The sequence below is a fragment of the Balaenoptera physalus genome, assembly GCF_965194825.1.
Source record: "Balaenoptera physalus genome assembly, chromosome: 13".
NCBI lineage: Eukaryota > Metazoa > Chordata > Mammalia > Artiodactyla > Balaenopteridae > Balaenoptera > Balaenoptera physalus.
Window position 1 is genome coordinate 41,421,895 of NC_138892.1, and position 18,629 is coordinate 41,440,523.

At 36.0% G+C, this 18,629-nt stretch overlaps 1 protein-coding gene across 9 annotated transcripts in view; it reads right to left on the minus strand.

Annotated features, from left to right (window-relative positions):
- Positions 1-18,629, minus strand: part of NAV3 (neuron navigator 3) — an 867,875-nt gene that overhangs the window by 341,475 nt on the left and 507,771 nt on the right. The gene's annotated exons all lie outside the window — the stretch shown is intronic.

The window sequence follows — 18,629 nt, forward strand, 5'->3', positions numbered from 1 at the left end:
AACCATAAACAAGACCAAAAGACAACCATCAGAATGGGAGAAAATATTTGCAAATGAAGCAACTGACAAAGGATTAATCTCCAAGATTTACAAGCAGCTCATGCAGCTCAATAACAAAAAAACGAACAACCCAATCCAAAAATGGGCAGAAGACCTAAATAGACATTTCCCCAAAGAAGATATACAGATGGCCTACAGACACATGAAAGAATGCTCAACATCATTAATCATTAGAGAAATGCAAATCAAAACTACAATGAGATATCATCTCACACCGGTCAGAATGGCCATCATCAAAAAATCTAGAAACAATAAATGCTGGAGATGGTGTGGAGGAAAGGGAACACTCTTGCACTGTTGGTGGGAATGTAAATTGATACAGCCACTATGGAGAACAGTATGGAGGTTCCTTAAAAAACTACAAATAGAACTACCATACGACCCAGCAATCCCACTACTGGGCATATACCCTGAGAAAACCATAGGTCAAAAAGAGTCATGTACCAAAATGTTCATTGCAGCTCTATTTACAATAGCCAGGACATGGAAGCAACCTAAATGTCCATCGACAGATGAATGGATAAAGAAGATGTGGCACATATATACAATGGAATATTACTCAGCCATAAAAAGAAATGAAATGGAGGTATTTGTAATGAGGTGGATGGAGTTAGAGTCTGTCATACAGAGTGAAGTAAGTCAGAAAGAGAAAAACAAATACAGTATGCTAAAACATATATACGGAATCTAAGGGGGAAAAAAAGGCCATGAAGAACCTAGTGGCAAGACGGGAATAAAGACACAGACCTACTAGAGAATGGACTTGAGGATATGGGGAAGGGGTGGGGTGAGATGTGACAGGGTAAGAGAGTGTCATGGACATATATACACTACCAAATATAAAATAGATAGCTAGTGGGAAGCAGCCGCATAGCACAGGGAGATCAGCTCGGTGCTTTGTGACCACCTAGAGGGGTGGGATGGGGAGGGTGGGAGGGAGGGAGATGCAAGAGGAAAGAGAAATGGGAACATATTGTATATGTATAACTGATTCACTGTTATAAAGCAGAAGCTAACACACCATTGTAAGGCAATTATACTTCAATAAAGATGTTTAAAAAAAAAAACAAAAAACTTCTTCTTTGAATAACTAAAACCTCCACAGAAACTACTTGTAATTTGAATAATTGCCATTCAAGAAAGGACATATTCTGTTAAATCTCACTAGAGAACCGACAGTCTGGCAATGAATTTTTTATTAAATGAGGCAATGTTTTAAAATCAATAAATATAAAATACATTTTCTACTACTACAAAATTAGAATTAATAATTAGACAAAAATGCAATAAAATTAAAGAGGAACACATGAAAATCTGATTCAGAATTAGTGGGACCCACCATACCAGTGTGCCCGGGACTGAGAGATTCCCAAAACAAGAACTTTCAGTGCTAAAATCAAGACAGTTCTGGGAAAGCCACTATAGCTGGTCACTCTACGTAGACTTAATAATTTCTTTTATTTTAATGGTTGCTTATAGAACATGGGGGTCAGGGGAGAAAACAGTAAGTAAAATCTGGAATAAAAATGTTATCAATAAAATTTTTATTTAAATTACACAGTAATGTCTCTGTATGCCCCTAGGAAATATTTCTTGCACACCCAAAAGCAGACAAAGATGTGAACCTCCTAAGCAAATATTAGCTCATGCTTTGGGCACTGATTAAAACATCACTTGCTTAACCTTTACGTATCACCAACTCAAATGCTCATATCCAAATGTGCAGATGACCCCTAGTAACTATACAAAACATTGCAGCACAAATTTTATACACCAGCTCTTTCCTCTGGCTTTATCCTATTCTATTATTCTTTTCTTCTTATAATCCTATTTTATTTGCACATGTTTTGAAATCTTATATGTTGCATTTTTTAAAATTCTACTATATCTTTTTTTCAAAAGAGACAGTATTTAAATCAGTGGTACTAAACTGAGGGCAATTTCTCCCCCACCAAGGGGAGGCAACGTCTGGAGACATTTTTGATTGTCATAACTGGAGAGAATAAAATTGTTCAAAATAAAATAAACATATCTCGAATGTATAATCACAGTTATGATTATTGGAAATCTGAATAATTGTTTCTGATATTTCTAGGTAATATCAAACAGGAATTTAATGTTGCCACATATAATAAATATAAATTCCTAAAAAGAGTCCCAGTTGTTGCTAGTATATTTCCCATAAAGCCTATCATGTCAAAATGAGCTTTCAAACATACATACACACACACACACACACACACACACACACACACTTCCCCTTGTACATAGTAAGTAAACAATGAATAGTTGATGATGGACTAATTGATTAATAAAGATACGAAAATCACCTAGGATCCATGATAAGAGGCAGAAGTAGAAATTGGAAGGATTTACATTTGTGCAATAGCCACCTTGTTTTAGAATACAATAGATCTAGCCTGAATGAGAGGAAAAGAGCAGAGAGAACATATTGTTGCAGATGATAAACCTTGTGTTCAATGGAAGAAGGCAACACACGAGTGTGGATATCAAAAAGTCAGCCAAAGGAAGGAAGAAACAGCTATAAAAAGCAGATGGCTTGAAGAGAAAGGAAATGTAAAACAGAATCCAAAAAAAATATAGGTCAAAATAATAACATAAATGGTTCTGGCAAAAATATCACTCTGTAGAAATTCAACAAATTGTCAAAAAAAGAAAGGCACAGCAAGATTAAAAATGTAAGCATTCGGGGGCAGTAAAGAGAAATGTCTGTTACCTGCATATGTTACAGAGTCTAAAAACTGAACAACTTAAATTGATCCATGCTAAAGCTAAATAGTAAACACTGTGAAAGAGAAGTAGAAACCTGAGTAGATAATCCCAGATGCACAACTAAATCTAAAGACCAATTAAGTCATTTAGAAATTTACCTTGCATTTGAAAAGAGGTTGCTTTATGCACTCTTCCTTATATTTGCTCACCAAGGTCTGAAAGGATTGTAATATGAGTTGCTTCTTTCAATACCAGTGGTGGGTTTGTCAATGACCCGTTCATACTTTCCCACTAGGTCCTTTTTGGAACCAATATGCAATGTAGTGACAGAAGCTACATGGTGTCTCCAGGCCAAGAGAGCAGATACTCCGTCACACAACTATGCAGCCACCCATGTGACATCTAGAAGCCAGCAAATGCCTCCTTCCTGCCTGACTCCAGCCTGACTCTTTAAATTTCACTTCTAGAATTCAGATCTGACACTGTCTTAGCCTTTCTGGCTCCCAGCTTGATGGAGAGTTTCCAGGTCCCGCAAGAGAAGAATGCTACAAGCTGAGTAGTAAAGCGAGTAGAAACAAGGGCACAGGACCAAGAGAGAGTTGCTTTCAGGATGTGAGTTTGGATCACCAGGTTGGAACAGGAGAAACTGAAGGTGGTTAGCAAAATCATCAAGTGGCAAGCGGCCTGAGGAGTCACGATACCACAGTGAGCTTTCTATATATGATACATTTGGGTAGATGGGCCTGGTCCATTTTTTAAAAGCAGAGTTAACTACAAGATATTTTCTTTCTGTACATTGAGAAACTTGAATACTTGAAACTTACGGTCCTCCACACATTCAATGTTTTGCCGTTAAAGACATGTTCTTATAATTCAAGGCAACATTTTGACAACCTGGAAGCCACTTCTGGGCCCTCAGAATATTTTTCATATGGCAATTTTTTGCCTAATGTTGAACATCTGACGAATTAGACAGTCATGAGCTAACTAAATTCTGGCTAATAGCTCACCAAACCATTTCTGGGCGCACAGCTAGACTATATTTCCTAGCCTTTCTAGCAATTAGGTATCATATGACTGGGTTCTGGCCAATAGAACTGAGTAGAAGTGATATGTGGAATTTCTAAGTCTCTTACACAATCCTCTCTTTCACTGATGGTTAGTTAAAGGTGGGATGGTACAACCACAAGCTAAAAAAAAAAAAAAAATCTGATTTCCTGAGTTACCATAAACCTGTGTCAGCAAACTTTCTATAAAGGATCAGATAGTAAATATTTCGGACTTTGCAGGCCATACTTTATTAGAACCACTCCACTCTGCTGTCACAGCACAAAAGCAGCCATAGAGAACACAGAAACAAATGTCCTGGCTGTGTTCCAATAAAACTTTACTTACTAAAATTGGGTGGCAACCCAGATTTGACCTATGGACCACCGTTTGTCTACCCCTGATGATACAAACAGCCAAGAGAACGAAAAATAAACTCCTACTGTGTTAAGTCACTGAGACCTTGAATCTGTCTGCTAGAGAAGTTAGCATTACCTTGACTAACAAAATGCCATTTTCACTGTTTACGAAGTTTACTCTAACTCATGTCCCGATGGGAAATTATGAGCCTGCCCACCTCAGGTTTTCAGTTTTACAAAAGAGTGAACATCAAAGAATAACTTCAAGAGTGAACATCAGTTTGACAACATCCAAATACAGCAAAGAGAGATGGCCTGCTGTTTTTGTTTCTTTGGGTTGTTTTCTTTGATGGAGATCAGATCATGTTATGTTATTGGGAAAACTTAGGTAAATTTTTGCCACTGCCTTTTCATCTGGTGCCTTTATCTCCAGGCAGACTTGTAACACTTTTTAACAAATCATTCCATTTCCTGGGAACAGTGGAGAAATCCTGCTATGTGTCCAATTAATGATCTCTCCCACAGATATTGAATTTCTCTATTGGCTCTAGTGACTAGGAGTCCAAAGAAAAGCACTTCTTAAAGCAAAAAAGGAGTAACAGTGGGAGAAAGAAGAGTGCAAAGTGAAATCTGTCAAAGATTAATTCAGCCCCCCTGTAAGAATCCACAGTTTTCTTTGTTTTCCCATTATGTGACTCAGAATCCACAAAAAGAAGAAATAACATTGATTTTGACTGTGGTTTATAAATTGTTCTGAGAGAGAGACAGAGAGGGAGATTGAAAAGTAAGGACTTAAGAGTCAAATAGACCTAGGTTGGCATTCCCGCTTTATCCTAGTACCTCTCTGAGCTCAGTTTCTACATATATTTAATTGTAATAATAATAAATTGGGTATAGCATCCAGCATGTGGTAGGTACTCAGAAAGTATTAATAATTATCATTGGTTGATTGCTACTGGCTGCCAAGTTCACAAATTATCATTTCCAAATAAACTAAGTTTTGTTTGAAGAAACATGTACATGTTCTTCAAGATGCAGAATTCTGTGTTTTGCTGATAATTAATCAGTTGATCCAAACAGCTACAGCTTACTGCACTAGATGTGTCCCTCTTCCATTGCTCTTGAGAGGGATATCTTAGACAAAAGTTTGCTCCATCACACACTCCTAATCTTCTGATTTTTGAACTCTCCTTTTACTGGATAGTTCCATATTTCATTTCATCCTCACCTTTCTAAAATATAGACTTGATCATGTCTCTTTAACATCCCTCCCCCCATCCTCTATAGACTAAGCCCAACCTCCTTACTGGGCATTTAATGTCATCTTCCCATAGCCTCATCTCAACTGCATCTCTCTTATCTAAATCCTAGAATTGGTGAATAATCTGTAGTTTTCTAAACATAGCACAGTGTTTCATACCTTGATAGATGTTATTCTACCTAAGATGTTCTTTCTGCCATATTTATTTAGCTAAAAAAATTCATTCTTCAAAACATGGCTGAAATGTTACCCTACTCGTACATGGAAATTAATCACTGTTTCCTTTGTTCTACTAACAATGCTTAATATTACTACTTTTGGTATTAAACTATTAGATACTTCTATAGTATTATAATAGGTAATAAGTTGACCACCAACTATGTACAACACTTGCTGGCATACAGTCTTTATGCAAATGTTATGTGGTTAGTTTATATTATTGTCCTCATTTTATAGATGAAGAAGCTAAGACTTAAGTATTAATTGAGTTGCCACAGTCACTTTGTTAGTGAATATTGGAGCATTCTAAAATGAGAATTGTGGTCAGCAGACATCAAGTGCTGTAAACAGGATGAAAATAAGGCGTAAATATGAGTCAAGAAAAAAATGTCTTTTCCACCCCAAAACACACCACCACACGTGGACCTGCCCACCAGAAAGAAAAGATCCAGCCTCATCCACCAGAACACAGGCACCAGTCCCCTCCACCAGGAAGCCTACACAACCCACTGAACCAACCTTAGCCACTAGGGGCAGACACCAAAAACAATGGGAACTACTAACCTGCAGCCTGTGAAAAGGAGACCCCAAACACAGTAAGTTAAGCAAAATGAGAAGACAGAGAAACACACAGCAGATGAAGGAGCAAGGTAAAAACCCACCAGACCTAACAAATAAACAGGAAATAGGCAGACTACCTGAAAAAGAATTCAGAATAATGATAGTAAAGATGATCCAAAATCTTGTAAATAGAATGGAGAAAATAAAAGAAACGTTTAACAAGGACCTAGAAGAACTAAAGAGCAAACAAACAATGATGAACAAAAAAATAAATGAAATTAAAAATTCTCTAGAAGGAATCAATAGCAGAATAACTGAGGCAGAAGAACGGATAAGTGACCTGGAACATAAAATAGTGGAAATAACTACTGCAGAGCAGAATAAAGAAAAAAAATGAAAACAATTGAGGACAGTCTCAGACACATCTGGCACAACATTAAACGCTCCAACATTCGAATTATAGGGGTCCCAGAAGAAGAGAAAAAGAAAGGGACTGAGAAAATATTTGAAGAGATGATAGTTGAAAACTTCCCTAATATGGCAAAGGAAATAGTAAATCAAGTCCAGGAAGAACAGAGAGTCCCATACAGGATAAATCCAAGGAGAAACATGCCAAGACACATATTAATCAAACTATCAAAAATTAAATACAAAGAAAAAGTATTAAAAGCAGCAAGGGAAACACACAAATAATATACAAGAGAATCCCCATAAGGTTAACAGCGGATCTTTCAGCAGAAACTCTCCAAGCCAAAAGGGAGTGGCAGGACATATTCAAAGTCATGAAGGGAAAAAACCTACAACCAAGATTACTCTACCCAGCAAGGATCTCATTCAGATTTGACAGAGAAATTAAAACTTTTACAGACAAAGCAAAGCTAAGAGAATTCAGCACCACCAAACCAGCTTTACAAAAAGTGCTAAAGGAACTTCTCTAGGCAGGAAACACAAGACAAGGAAAAGACCTACAAAAACGAACCCAAAACAATTAAGAAAATGGTAATAGGAACATACATATTGATAACTACCTTAAATGTAAATGGGTTAAATGCTCCAACCAAAAGACACAGACTGGCTGAATGGATACAAAAACAAGACCCGTATATATGCTGTCTACAAGAGACTCACTTCAGACCTAGGGACACATACAGACTGAAAGTGAGGGGATGGAAAAAGATATTCCCTGCAAATGGAAATCAAAAGAAAGCTGGAGTAGCAATTCTCATATCAGACAAAATAGACTTTAAAATAAAAACTATTTCAAGAGACAGAGAAGGACACTGCATAATGATCAAGGGATCAATCCAAGAAGATATAACAATTGTAAATATTTAGGCACCCAACATAGGAGCACCTCCATACATAAGGCAAATGCTAACAGCCATAAAAGGGGAAATCGACAGTAACACAGTCATAGTAGGGGACTTTAACACCCCACTTTCACCAATGGACACATCATCCAAAATGAAAATAAATAAGGGAACACGAGCTTTAAATGACACATTAAACAAGACAGACTTAATTGATATTTATAGGACATTCCATCCAAAAACAACAGAATACCCTTTCTTCTCAAGTGCTTATGGAACATTCTCCAGGACAGATCATGTCTTGGGTCACAAATCAAACCTTGGAAAATTTAAGAAAATTTAAATCGTATCAAGTATCCTTTCCGACCACAACGCTATGAGACTAGATATCAATTACAGGAAAAAAACTGTAAAAAGTACAAACACATGGAGGCTAAACAATACACTACTTAATAACCAAGAGATCACTGAAGAAATCAAAGAGGAAATCAAAAAATACCTAGAAACAAATGACAATGAAAACACGACGACCCACAACCTATGGGATGCAGCAAAAGCAGTTCTAAGAGGGAAGTTTATAGCAATACAATCCTAACTTAAGAAACAAGAAACACCTCAAATAAACAACCTAACCTTAAACATAAAGCAATTAGAGAAAGAAGAACAAAAAAACCCCAAAGTTAGCAGAAGGAAAGAAATCATAAAGATCAGATAAGAAATAAATGAAAAAGAAATGAGGGAAACGATAGCAAAGATCAATAACACTAATAGCTGGTTCTTGGAGAAGATAAACAAAGTTGATAAACCATTAGCCAGACTCATCAAGAAAAAAAGGGAGAAGACTCAAATCAATAGAATTAGAAAAGAAAAAGGAAAAATAACAACTCACACTGCAGAAATACAAAGGATCATGAGAGATTATTACAAGCAACTCTATGCCAATAAAATGGACAACCTGGAAGGAATGGACAAATTCTTAGAAAAGCACAACCTTCCGAGACTGAACCAAGAAGAAATAGAAAATATGAACAGACCAATCACAAGCACTGAAATTGAAACTGTGATTAAAAATCTTCCAACAAACAAAAGCCCAGGACCAGATGGCTTCACAGCCGAATTCTATCAAACATTTAGAGAAGAGCTAACACCTATCCTTCTCAAACTCTTCCAAAATATAGCAGAGGGAGGAACACTCCCAAACTCATTCTACGAGGCCACCATTACCCTGATACCAAAACCAGACAAAGATGTCACAAAGAAAGAAAACTACTGGCCAATATCACTGATAAACATAGATGCAAAAATCCTCAACAAAATACTGGCAAACAGAATCCAACAGCACATTAAAAAGATCATACCATCATGATCAAGTGGGGTTTACCCCATGAACGCAAGGATTCTTCAATATACGCAAATCGATCAATGTGATACACCATATTTACAAATTGAAGGAGAAAAACCATATGATCATCTCAATAGAGGCAGAGAAAGCTTTCGACAAAATTCAACACCCATTTATGATAAAAAACCCTCCAGAAAGTAGGCATAGAGGGAACTTACCTCAACATAATAAAGGCCATATATGATAAACCCAGAGCCAACATCATCCTCAATGGTGAAAAAGTGAAACCATTTCCACTAAGATCAGGAACAAGACAAGTTGCGCCCTCTCACCACTATTATTCAACAGAGTTTTGGAAGTTTTAGCCAGAGCAACCAGAGAAGAAAAAGAACTAAAAGGAACCCAAATCAGGAAAGAAGAAGTAAAGGTGTCACTGTTTGCAAATGACATGATACTATACATAGAGAATCCTAAAGATGCTACCAGAAAACTACTAGAGCTAATCCATGAATTTGGTAAAGTAGCAGGACACAAAATTAATGCACAGAAATCTCTTGCATTCCTATACACTAATGATGAAAACATCTGAAAGTGAAATTAAGAAAACACTTCCATTTACCATTGCAACAAAAAGAATAAAATATCTAGGAACAAACCTACCTAAGGAGACAAAAGACCTGTATGCAGAAAATTATAAGACACTGATGAAAGAAATTAAAGATGATACAAACAGATGGAGAGATATACCATGTTCTTGGATTGGAAGAATCAACATTGTGAAAATGACTCTACTACCCAAAGCAATCTACAGATTCAATGCAATCCCTATCAAACTACCACTGGCATTTTTCACAGAACTAGAACAAAAAATCTCACAATTTGCATGGAAACACAAATGACCCCGAATAGCCAAAGCAATCTTGAGAAGGAAAAATGGAGCTGGGGGAATCAGGCTCCCTGACTTCAGACTATACTACAAAGCTACAGTAATCAAGACAGTATGGTACTGGCACAAAAACAGAAATACAGATCAATGGAACAGGACAGAAAGCCCAGAGATAAACCCACACACATATGGTCACCTTATCTTTGATAAAGGAGGCAAGCATATACAGTGGAGAAAAGACAGCCTCTTCAATAAGTGGTGCTGGGAAAACTGGACAGCTACATGTAAAAGAATGAAATTAGAACACTCCCTAACACCATACACAAAAATAAACTCAAAATGGATTAAAGACCTAAATGTAAGGCCAGACACCATCAAACTCTTAGAGGAAAACATAGGCAGAACACTCTATGACATAAATCACAGCAAGATTCTTTTTGACCCACCTCCTAGAGAAATGGAAATAAAAACAAAAATAAACAAATGGGACCTAATGAAACTTAAAAGCTTTTGCACAGCAAAGGAAACCATAAACAAGACCAAAAGACAACCCTCAGAATGGGAGAAAATATTTGCAAGTGAAGCAACGGACAAAGGATTAATCTCCAAAATATACAAGCAGCTCATGCAGCTCAATATGAAAAAAACAAACAACCCAATCAAAAAAGGGCAGAAGACCTAAATAGACATTTCCCCAAAGAAGATATACAGATTGCCAACAAACACATGAAAGAATGCTCAACATCATTAATCATTAGAGAAATGCAAATCAAAACTACAATGAGGTATCACCTCACACCAGTCAGAATGGCCATCATCAAAAAATCTACAAACAATAAATGCTGGAGAGGGTGTGGAGAAATGGAACTCTCTTGCACTGTTGGTGGGAATGTAAATTGATACAGCCACTATGGAGAACAGTATGGAGGTTCTTTAAGAAACTAAAAATTGAACTACCATACGACCCAGCAATCCCACTACTGGGCATATACCCTGAGAAAACCATAATTCAAAAAGTCATGTACCAAAATGTTCATTACAGCTCTATTTACAATAGCCAGGACATGGAAGCAACCTAAGTGTCCATCAACAGATGAATGGATAAAGAAGATGTGGCACATATATACAATGGAATATTACTCAGCCATAAGAAGAAATGAAATTGGGTTATCTGCAGTGAGGTGGATGGATGTAGAGTTTGTCATACAGAGTGAAGTAAGTCAGAAAGAGAAAAACAAATACCGTATGCTAACTCATATATATGAAATCTAAGAAAAAAGACAGATGGTCATGAAGAACCTAGGGGCAAGATGGGAATAAAGACGCAGATCTACTGGAGAATGGACTTGAGGATATGGGGAAGGGGAAGGGTAAGCTGGGACAAAGTGAGAGAGTGACATGGACATATATACACTACCAAATGTAAAATAGATAGCTAGTGGGAAGCAGCCACATAGCACAGGGAGATCAGCTTGGTGCTTTGTGCCCACTTAGAGGGGTGGGATAGGAAGGGTGGGAGGGAGGGAGACGCAAGAGGGAAGAGATATGGGGATATATGTATATGTATAACTGATTCACTTTGTTATAAAGCAGAAACTAACACACCATTGTAAAGCAATTATACTCCAATAAAGATGGTTAAAAAAAACCCCCAGCAATTTAGAAGTGTATAAGGTAAAAGAAAAAAAAACAGAAAAGATGTCTTTTTAAAAGCCATTGGTAACCTCTCAGAAAACAGAAGTCAGAAATCAAGAAAAGTAAAGCAAATGTAAACCTTGGAATAGTGCCAATGGACACAAAGTACTCTTTAACGAAATGTATCTGCAAAGTTAGAAAGAGTGATCATCTGAAGCATGTTGAAGGATATAATAATAATTAGTATTAAAAATAGTAAAGATCTGAGCATTTTTGGAAGCTGATTCTAAAGCAGTGTTTCCCTACGGAGTTTGATTTCACCTTCCCCACAGATGCATTTCACAAAGTCTGGAGGCATTTTTGGCTGTCACACTGGAGAACACTACTAGCATTTAGTAGATAATGGCAGGGATGATGTTAAATATCCCACAATAGTAAGACTATTCCCCTAAAACACAGAATTATCAGTTCCAAAATGTGACAAGTTTGAAAAATCTGGGTCCAAAGAATCCATTGGATTCGAAGAGATTGAAAAAATAAGAGAAATGTGATAACTGACAGGACAAAATCAGGAGGAAGAAGAAGGGGAGTAGATAATAAAAATATTCTCCTTAGAAAAGCTTTACCAAGAACTATTGTCCTCAGTTCTCTTTCATTTTTTACAGATAACAGAGATTGAAGTTGAGACAGTTTAAGTGACTTATCATTTCAAAATCTAGCAGAAGTTTAATTCAAATCTTTTGAGCTCCTAATTTGATATTCTTTTAACTATGACACCTAGTATTTTAAGTTCAAGATTGACTGAGGGTAATTGTTGGAGATACGACAGCATTAATATCAACCATGAAACAAGTATTTTGTTTAAATATCATGACATACCTAATGATTTTATGTCTCCATAAACAATATACTTAGTGCCTTCCTTTTTATTAAAGGAAAGAAAAATGTCTATAACACTGGAAAGGAAGAAACTAAGAAGAATACATTTGGCAAATCAGCATCAAATATACACTCAGTATTGACACTTGCAGAAGAACAATTTAAAAGTTGTATGAGGTTTTGAATAACATTTAATCACATATAATTTACACCAGAAATTCTGGTAATTTCATAGTTTAAAGTATTACATATAATTCTTTAAAGACGTTGTAAAGCACAAACTAAAATAATAGACAACAGTATTAGACTGTCACATTTCTATAAATTGTTACTTAAGGGAAATAAATGTATGATACTGAAAATCTGAGCCTTCTGCCAGCAGAGAAGAAGTTAAAATTCAAGGGTCATTACAGCGTTCTTTACACTACTGCTACCACAAAGGCAAAAACAATTAACCATTAACAGCTTCACTATAAAACTTGGAGCATGAAGTATAACCAGAAAAAGAAATCATCATGTTTCTTTAAATACAAACAACTAAATGTGCAAGCACAGCAGAAACAGGCAAAGCAGGCGGAATCATCTAGAGACCTGAGGGCTGACCTATGCAGCTGTGGCCTGGCCAGCTCTGGAAGTGCTACCATGCGAGCGAGCCAACAGGAGTGTCCACAGTCCTCAGCAATCAGGCATCTTCGCCATGAAGGAAACAGCTGGAGCCCAGAGCCTGTCATCTACTCTATTGACATCTGCTGCTATATATTTCTCTTCTGGGGTTTCTTTTATTTATTTCTGTTTTTCAAACAATTCGGTGGAGACCCTGTGTCCACTTAATTGTCTTCTGATAATTCTAGGCACTTAGGCATACCAATGCTTTATTTGCAACTCACAAGCAATGCTAATTAAATACTTACAGCAAACCTTACTTTTATATATATATATATATATATATATGGAAATCAAGTCAATCAATAGCCCTTCTTCCCTCCCCCTGGCACCAGAAGTCCCCATTGTTGCAATGTTGTTTATTGGTTAAGAGTAGCATCTTCTGGAACCACACAGTCTTAGTTTGAATCCATTTTCTACCACATTGAGATACTGGCAAGTAATTTAACCTCAGCCTCAGTTTCTTCATCTGTAAAATGGGGATGATAACAGTGCTTATATTATAAGACTATTGTGAGGACTGAATGCAATACTCCATGAAATGCTTGGTCCAGTAAATGGCATATAGCAAGCCTCTATAGACATTAGTTAATATTAGTCCCTTTCTGCTATTACTTCTCCTAAATGTCACTGACAGTGTAATTTTGTCTCATTTTTACCTAAGAGCCTTCCTCATTGTCTTCCTAATGAAGTCTGCCTACATCTATAATCTGACCCCAAACTGTTCGTTTTCACTAATAGTCTGCTCAAACCATGAGGGCTTACTCTCTGGGTACTCCTCTATGAAATCCTCTCCTCAAAAGAATGCTTTTTCCTTTCTATATATGAGCCCTATCTGCCCATTAAATTACAACTACTTGATGAAGTATTTTCTGAATGTTCCAACCAAATAGGATTTCTCTCAAATGTAAATTAGGAAAAAATTGCCCTCATTAGCAATATTATCCATATATTTGCTTGTCTATATCACAATTTATGTTTTTAAAAAATATTCAGTTTAATGCTTTTGAGTATCTTCTGTTTTCAAAGCATTAGCGTTAGCACTATATGAAGAAAATAGTAAGCAATAATCTCTATCTTGATTGTCCTTACAACTAATAGGGTAAGAACATTAAGCAAGTATCCATTCTACCATGTATATAAATTCCACTCTTCATTCAAGAATTTCCTTTATATCTCCCCAACTGGATATAAACTTTCCTTCCTTTTAACCTCTACAACAATTTATTTATTATTTTCTTTGACTTTTGAAGTGAGCCTTAAAAGAAATAGGTGAAACTTGGAGAAAAGGTTATAACTAGAAAAAATATTGCAAGTATATCATGATGAGAGAGTGTAATGTAAAAGACAATAAAGGCTTTGTAGAGACAAATCTAGATTCAAATTCTGGATTTTGATACTAGTAGTTAACTGTCTGATCTTACGAGTGTCTCCCACTCTATCTAGGCCTCAGATTACTTCTCTGTAAATGTGGATACAGTGCCTTCTTTGAAACATTGTGAGAATAAAATGAGAAATTTCCTATAAAGTACAAGATAGGTGCTCAAAAAATTAATTGTTTTCTATAATAATGTAAAAAGAATCTTGAGTTTGCATAGGTAATTCAAGAAAGAAGGGGTGAGCAAGCCCAAGTCTGAAAAAAGTTAGAAATGAGAACAGAGGTAAAATTTAGGTGACAGATCAAGCCAAAAGGAGGATGGGGATTAAAAAGTGAAGGCCAGTTTTCAGTGGTAGGTATGGCTGAGGAACTTTCATGAACAAGGCTGTCTAATGCTCAACTGTATGTTATTTGGTGAACCATGACAATGTAAAACACTCTTTCTTAACCTTAATCTCCAGATTCTTAAGTAACATTTCCAAAGCAAAGTTACTCTCTTTCTCATTTGGGTGAACGCCCAGGAAGAAAGGAAAAACAAATCCATATGAGGAGAGACTCTAGAAAATTCAAGGAAAGCAAGAAATCAGAACAAGAGGTAAATAGAAAAAATATGCCTTTTAGATATCATGGTGGAATTTGAAAATAGGCCATGGAATCTGTAATTAAAGTTATTTATTTGTTAAGACCACAACGAGATATCACCTCACATCTGTCAGAATGGCTATCATCAAAAAGAACACAAATAACAAACGTTGACGAGGATGTGGAGAAAAGGGAACCCATGTACACTGTTGGTGGGAATGTAAATTGGTGCAGCCACTATGGAAAACAGTATGGAGATTTCTCAAAAATGTAAAAAGAGAACTACCATATGACCCAGCAATTCCACTCCTGGGTATATACCCCCCGCTAAAAAACACTAATTTGAAAAGATACATGCACCCCAATGTTCATAGCAGCATTATTTACAATAGCCAAGATAGAGAAGCAACCTAAGTGTCCATCAACAGATGAATGGATAAAGAAGATGTGGTATATATATACAATGGAATACTACTCAGCCATCAAAAAGAATGGAATTTTGCCATTTGCAGCAACATAGATGGACTTGGAGGGCATTATGCTAAGTGAAATAAGTCACACAGAGAAAGACAAATACTGTATGATATCACTTATATGTATGAATCTAAACAATACAACAAACTAGTGAATATAACAAAAAAGAAGCCAACTCACAGATATAGAGAATAAACTAGTGGTTACCAGTGGGGAGAGGGAAGGGGAGAGGGGTAATATAGGTGTAGGAGACTAAGAAGTACAAACTATTAGGTATAAAATAAGCTACAAGGATATATTATACATCATGGGAAATACAGCCGATAATTTATAATAATTATAAATGGAGTATAACCTTTAAAAATTGTGAATCACTACATTGTACACCTATAACTCATATAATATTGTGCAGCAACTGTACTTCAATTAAAAAAAAAAAAAAGAACAGTGAGATTAAGCAATCTGAAAAATTTGGGACACCCAAGAATGAGATATAGAGTAGCTAGATAGAGCTATGATAGAAGAAGTGACAACAATTAGGAGACTGAAATGCCTGAATTAAAAAAATTGTAAGACAGGAGAAGAAACTAAAGTTTTTTCTTTAATCAGAATGGTAAATGTTTTGGATGGATGTGATGGAGAGCCACTGGAGAAGAGACCAATTTGGAATTATTACAGTAATTGACAGAAAACTTAACAAGGGCCAAAGCATGAGGATGTGCATAAGGGGATAAATCCAAGCTGTAGTACAGAAGCAAAATCTCCAATTTCTAGCAAATTATGGAATGTGGAATAGCGATGTATATCACCAGAAATCAGACTAGGAATTCAAGATTAGATGCCTGGAATGATGGCATGTACACTAACCAAAAACAAGGATAGGAGAAGGGAGTGTTGGATTGAAGATACATTTCTGACACTGTCATATACAGGTTTGTTCTCTCTCACCAGACTGTGAGGCTGTTTGGTGCAAGGACCAGCAGAATACGCCACGTAAATGTTTCTTAATGACAGTCATCTATTGTGGGTACTATCAATGGTCTCTTTTCCTTAGAAATAGAACCCATAATTTTTAGTTGGGCCTAGAATAAACTCTACATTTTCCAGTCTCCACTGCAACTAGATAAGGCCTTGGAACTATCAACAGGCCAAATGGATGTGGAAGAATCCTTAATGAAACAGGATGTGTCTTCTTAATTGAGTGTAACTCAATTATCCACTCGAGACTGAGAGATGGATGCCAAAATGACGTTGGTGGACAAAAAGAGAGAGCCTGGTTCCCTGACAATTTCATGAAGTCACCATACCAGTCATGGATGGCTTACTTCCAGATATCCTTTAAATGAAAAAGAAACTCCTATCTTACTTATGCTGTTATGTGGATTTTTTTTTTTTTTTTTTTACTATTTGCAGCCAAATCTAATTTTCTCTAACACAACGACCTTGATCATTTTTGCTGTTTTCTTTAGTTCTACTTTTTTCAGAAGTTTATACAAATCTTTATTCTTTTCTAACATTTAGAAATATTCTGAAATGCTGACCAGGCATTCTTTACATTTGTTTGAAAAAGTTTTCAATCTGATAAGCGGCATGGTAAAAACATCTCTATAAATACAACATTGCTTACCACAGAGTCTTATTGGAATATCAGATGCATGATTGATATGTTTGCTAACCAAAGAGACCAACCAAAATTCTATTGCAAATAGTACTTACAGTGGTCAAGTCTTAGGCCAAGGCCATTTATCAAAGTACAAGTTTGAGTAAACCTGCAGAGATGATAGCCATGGTCAGGAGAGAAAAGTGGTTTCTCTTCCATCTAATCCAGACAAGTCATTGTGGGTACACAGAATATTAGAAGAGAACGACATGCATTTGTTTTAATTATTTGCATAAAGTTAAATATTGTTAGTCTTTTATTGATAATTTACACTTCCCTACTTTTACCCTGAATTGTTTATGTTGGAATGAGAACTCTAAGCCTAAAATTAACTATTTTCTTTTAATTGCTTTTTCTTGGGTAGATAGTGTTGTCCTAAAACACAAAAGGAATAATTTTAGAACTAGAAGTACTTTAAAAATCATTCATTCTAAACCTTACGTTTTATAGATTGAATGATCCAAAGAGACTAATGAACATAACTAAATCTTTCTCAGTATAATTGTTCATTCATTGATTCATTCATTCATGTATTAATCCATTCAATTACTAATTGTTATGCCTAAAGCATTGAGGAGGGGGAGCTGTAGCACAGAATAAGGTCCTAGGTGTTATATATTTTCAATTTAGTGGGGATAGAAATAAATTATCCAAATAATTAAAATGCAATATAAATTAAGGTGTCGTAAGCATTACTACAGATGAATAACCACAGGAAAGGAAAAGAGAGGAAAGGGTAACTAGCAAAGACTTTATGAAGAAAGCTGCATTTGCGCTGCACCTGAGAGGATTTGAACAGGTGAAGACAGAATGGACATTTCAGACAAAAAGCGTGACTTTCTTTTTAACTTGTAGAGTTGATTTCTATACGAAGCCTTTTCTTAAATTATTTTTAAATCACATTTGGGCGGGAGAGTAAAATCAAATCATTCCCTAAGGAGCCAGAGGTGAGAATGTAAAGCTTGATGTCATAGTTAATGCTGCATTAAAAAGTGATGTTCATCAAGGTACAAAGGAATCCCCGTGAATCCCCTTCACCAACTGAAGGGCCATGTACCCCTCAGCATCTGGAGAAAATGAGTGTAGTATGGCTTAAAACCCAAAAGCTATGAGCTACTGCTCACAAATGTCATAAATTAAATGACTGAAAAAGATGTCAGTAATAAGTAAAAGAGTAGGGTTTCAATTTACAAGTGAAAACCCAGACAAATGTGCAGTATCAAGGAAAATCACACTTCATTTTCCTTCATACTACAATGAATTAAGCAGGCTAGGATTCACATATTCAATCAGAAAGTGTTTAAAATGCAAACGACATTTAGAGAAAAGTGATAGTGTCTGTATTAGTTTTCACAAATAAATCTTTTTTTTACTTTATATCTGAAAAATAGCTCCCCTTTTCCTCATATTTGTGATCAATTACAGTTATCAGTAAGAGAGTTATCTAGGATTTAACTAGGCACTTCATCAATAAGTAGTACTGATAACACAGGCATAGTCAGAGAATTTCGTTCACAACTTTTACTACCATAAATTATAAATACAGTTCTGCACAGGCTAAATATTCAGCTTTTCAAACT